The 4,987-nt window shown below is 43.0% G+C and overlaps 1 non-coding gene across 1 annotated transcript; it reads left to right on the forward strand.

Moving 5' to 3' along the window:
* The first annotated feature begins 1,237 nt into the window (after positions 1-1,237).
* LOC118483658 lies at positions 1,238-1,344 on the forward strand. Its single transcript, XR_004870945.1, has one exon. It is a non-coding gene; the product is annotated as a small nucleolar RNA R71 (small nucleolar RNA).
* Positions 1,345-4,987: the final 3,643 nt, after the last annotated feature.

Here is a 4,987-nt window from a genome sequence, read left to right on the forward strand (position 1 = left end):
TAAACATTGATGAGGGCATGAGGTTAATGCTAGCCCCAAGGTTGGCTAGTGCATTACGAAACGGGGGACTCCCCGATTGAGCAGGGAATCGTGAAGCTTCCGGGATCGATTTTCTTTTGGGGAAGTTTATTGAGTACGAGGGCTGAGCATTCTTCGCCTAAATTGACTAATTGTAAATTTTCAATTTTCTTTTTATGAGTGAGGAAGTCCCTCATGAACTTACAGTATTTGGGCATTTGGATTAGGACCTCAATAAAAGGAATATTGACATGCAATTACTTTAACAGACTTTCGAACTTCGCGAATTGCTCATTGGTCTTTTGACGAATTAACCTACCGGGGTACGGAACTCGAGGAGCCTTGGTAGGCTCTGGTGACGGAGGGGAGTTCTTTTCCTGCAGAGGTGTGGGTACCATTTCTTTTGTCGGCGGCGGCGCTTCTGCAGGCCCTACGGTGCGGTTTCGTAGCGTGATGAGATGAACTTGCGCTTTTGGGTTTGTTTCGGTATTGCTAGGTAATGCGCCTTGCGGTCTCTCGGCAAAATTTTGAGCTATTTGATTTAATTGTTTTCTATGTTTTGAATACTAGCTTGTTGATTTCTAAAATTTGATTCTAATTGTAGAAATCTTTCCGAGTTTTTCTTTTCAGTGTCGGAGATGAGGCGAGATACAGTATCTTCAAGCCTTTCTCGTCCACTTTGTTGTTGAGTGAAATTTTGCGACTCATTTCTTGGTTGTTGAAAGTTTGTTCGTTGGGTTTGTTGGTTACTACTATTGCTGGGTTCTCTCCAACCAAGGTTTGGGTGGTTTCGCCATCCTTGGTTGTAAGTTCCCGTTGGAGGACCCGACGGCCTAGGTCTATTATCAATGTAGCTTACCGATTCTTGTTGATCGTCTGTTTCTTTCATACAACTCCAATTTTCATGTGGCCCACCACACCCTTCACAAGCCATAACCGAGACTGTTTTTGTCATTTCTAATTTTTTTATTTTTGAAGAAAGGGCCTCGATTTGGGCTTGTAAAGAAGTGCTTTCATCGACCTTATGGGCGCCCGGGGCAATAGATTTATTGCCTCGGGGGTGTGCCATTGAAAATTGGTTTGAGCAATTTCCTCAATTTGGTTATATATTTCATGCGGGCGTCGATTACCTAAAAGTCCCCCGGAGCTAGAATCAAGTGTCTGCCTTGTGTGTGGCAACAGTCCATTATAGAAAGTGGATACTTGTTGCCATATCGCAAGGCCATGATGTGGACACTTGCGTAATAAATCCTTGAACCTTTCCCAAGTTTCATATAAGGATTCCCCGTCCTCTTGTGAATATGTATTAATTTCAGTCATTAATTTAGCCGTTTTAGCGGGAGGGAAATACTTATATAGAAATTTTTGGGCCAGTTCATCCCAGGTGTTTACCGATCCAGCTGGGAGGGCGTTGAGCCAAGCTTTCGCTCGGTCTTTTAGTGAGAAAGGAAACATTCGGAGGCGGATGGCGTCATTTGATGCTCCATTGATCCGAAAGGTATCACATATTTCTAAGAAATTAGTAATATGTAGATGGGGATCCTCGTCCGCAAGCCCATGGAAGGTTGCAGAGTTTTGGAGCATTTGTATCAAGTGCGGTCGAAGTTCGAAGTTATTAGCTTCAACATTCGGTGCATTGATAGCAGCGCCTAGGTTACCTACGGTGGGTCGTAGGTAATCCATGAGGGTACGTTGGTCCGCCATTGGAGGTAGACCACCCGAAACTTTCTCTTGGTTTTTAGCTTTTAGTCTTTTTCTGAGAAAGCGTTCGGGTTCTTCTAGAGGTTCTTTTATGTCCCTATTAGAACTGGAGCTCATACACTATGTAAGATTGGCGTCTGGTTCCAAGTCCTGCAATAAAAACAGAAAAGAATGTTGGTCAGAAGGTTCACCACGGCCCCGTGTTCAGCGAACACGGCCCGTGGTCGGAGTTACAGTGATTGTTTTCCAGATCCCAGTTACTGGAAGTTGGACACGGCCCCAGTAACGATGCTGGGCACGACCCGTGTCCGACCAGGCACGGCCCGTGCTGAGCTCTGCAGAAGCTGAAAAAACTAAGAAAATCCTAAAAAATTAAAAAGAAAAATAAAAATATGATTAGGCCGTTGATTCCTAACTTTCTTAAAATCCTTGTGTCCCCGGCAACGACGCCAAAAACTTGATGTGTGTTGGTGTATATATAATTTAGATATATAATTAAGCCCTTTTTACACCTTTAGCCAAGTTTTAAATTTATAAAACACGATATTTACTAACACTAAACACACATATGGGCAAGTGCACCCATCGTGGACGTAGTATAGTGTTGGTAAGATACCGAGGTCGTCCAAGGACACAAGAGCTTTTAGTACCGGTTTATCCTCAACGTCTAATAAAATCAAAAAGTTAGAAAATGTTTTTAAACTAAGAAAATAAAAACTAACTAAATGCTGAAAAATAAAAATAAAATAAAAACAGATAGACAAGATGAATCACTTGGATCCGACTCGTGTATTAGTATAACCTTTGATTATTTTCGCACTTTTGCACTTGTTTAAGAGATTATCTTAGTTATTGTAGTAGGCCCCTCTTTTGAAGGCGACGTTACCCTCAACCCAGTAGTTTGAGTCAGCAAGGATACAATCCTAAAGGGTTGGATTATTGGAAGATAATGAATTATGTTATTAATGCAAATTGTGGTAGGCCCCGCTTTTGGCAGTGACGTTACCCTCGGCTAAGTAGTCTGAGTCAGCAGGGATACAGTCCTAAATAGCCGGGTTATAGTATTAATAGTAGTTAACCTATGAGGGGGTCAAAGAGTTTGGATCCCCGCCATCCAATACCTATGGGCATTGAAGGAGATCCTACTAAATTTGACCCAGGTCCCTTGCAGGACCTCTAAACGCTGAACAAAGGCAAGACCCTTACTAAACCGTTCCCTTAACCCCCGACCAGGTAGCCAACATACCTCCATATAGACCGTGGAGATATGAATGGTGAAAATCTTTTATTTTATATAGACAGTAAAATAATGCCAAGACACCACGGACAAACGATAAGGAAAGATCACCTTCAACATAAGCAACTAGTTATTAAAGTCATTAATACAAAACCAAATAAAAAGTGCAAAAGATTAAAAATAAAAAGTATTATACTAAACACTTGTCTTCACCAAGTGATGTAAGAGACTTAGGCAAACATGGCCTTGATTGTCAAGAACTCTTACTATCAATCTTGGATCCCGAGACGACTCAAACACTCTACGATGGACAATGGATGATGGTGGTGGATGATGGTGTTATGGTGGTGGTGGGTGGTGGATGAAGTGTGAGAGAGGTGGTGTGCCAAGGGATGAGTTGGAATGAAACCAAGCACTCCTATTTATAGGCTGAATAGAAGGCTGGGCACGGCCCCGTGCCCGTCTGACACTCTCTCTCTTCATTAATTGTAATTCGCAATTACAATTAATGCGCCTGCTATACTTTCGCCACGCCCCCGTGCTCACTGGACACGGCCCCGTGGTGGGCAATAGAAGCTTCTACAGGTTTGTCTTTTCTGCTGCTTCTTGGGCACAGCCACGTGCTAGCTGAGCACGGGGCGTGTTCAGGCTTCTGTTTTCTTTTCTTTGCTTGGGAGGATGCCGTTGATGGTTCGGGCAATCTACTTTTGTTCCTTTTCTTGTATTTATGTTAGAATTAGCTGTCTTTTTGCTTCTTTTGTGAATTTGAGCTCATTTCATCCTGAAAATACAAAAGGAAGACAAAAACACTCTTTTTCCAACATTAGTACTTAAAAAGGGTTAGTTTTATGCCTTATTTGATGTAATTTACATGTTGCATTTTACACACATCAAAGAGTGTTTAACATTGAAGCGAGGGAGGCGCGCCAGGATCCCAATGTCGTTACTGGTACGTTCCCTGTAAACCAACGCTATGCATCCGTTTTATTTGATACTGGCGCCGAGTATAGCTTCGTGTCGTTAGAGTTTAAGAATATGCTTGGTTTAGCCGGTAGTAAGTTAGATATTCCGTACTCGATCGAATTGGCCAATGGAAAGTTAGTAGAAGCCAATGAAGTTATCAGAGGATGTGTGATCGAATTGGGAGAGCGTGAGTTTGCTCTGGATCTACTACCAGTCCAGTTGGGAAGCTTCGACGTGGTGGTAGGAATGGATTGGTTATCAGGCAACAAGGCTGAGATAGTTTGTCACGAAAAGGTAGTTCGTATCCCAACCGAAGATGGTGAAACAATTGTGGTTCATGGAGAAAAGCGTGAGACGCCTTTGAGAATTATCAGCTGCCTGAAAGCGCGAAAATGTTTACAGAAGGGATGTGCTGCCTTTCTGGCACACATTGTAGATAAGAAAGCTAAAGAACCGAAGATCGAAGACATCCATGTCGTGAGGGAATATCCAGAAGTCTTCCCAGAGGACTTGCCTGAACTGCCGCCTCAGAGGCAAGTAGAGTTTCGCATCGATCTAGTTCCAGGCGCCATGCCTGTGGCTAAGGCACCCTATAGACTTGCTCCGTCTAAGATGCAAGAACTGTCGACACAACTTCAGGAGTTGTTAGACAAGGGATTTATCCGACCAAGCTTCTCACCTTGGGGAGCTCCGGTCCTGTTTGTCAAGAAGAAGGACGGTAGTTTTCGTATGTGTATTGACTACCGGGAGTTGAACAAGCTGACGATCAAGAATAGATACCCTCTGCCAAGGATTGATGATCTGTTTGACCAACTGCAAGGCTCAAGCTTTTACTCTAAGATCGATCTTCGATCTGGATACCATCAGTTAAGGATACAAGAGGAGAGTATCCCGAAGACAGCCTTCAGAACTCGATATGGACACTACGAGTTTCTAGTCATGCCGTTTAGGTTGACAAACGCACCTGCAGTGTTCATGGATTTGATGAATAGAGTTTGCAAGCCGTATTTGGATAAGTTCGTGATAGTATTCATCGATGATATCTTGATTTATTCAAAGACGAAGGCC

Source organism: Helianthus annuus, chromosome 10 (assembly GCF_002127325.2).
Source record: "Helianthus annuus cultivar XRQ/B chromosome 10, HanXRQr2.0-SUNRISE, whole genome shotgun sequence".
In the NCBI taxonomy this organism is placed as follows: domain Eukaryota; kingdom Viridiplantae; phylum Streptophyta; class Magnoliopsida; order Asterales; family Asteraceae; genus Helianthus; species Helianthus annuus.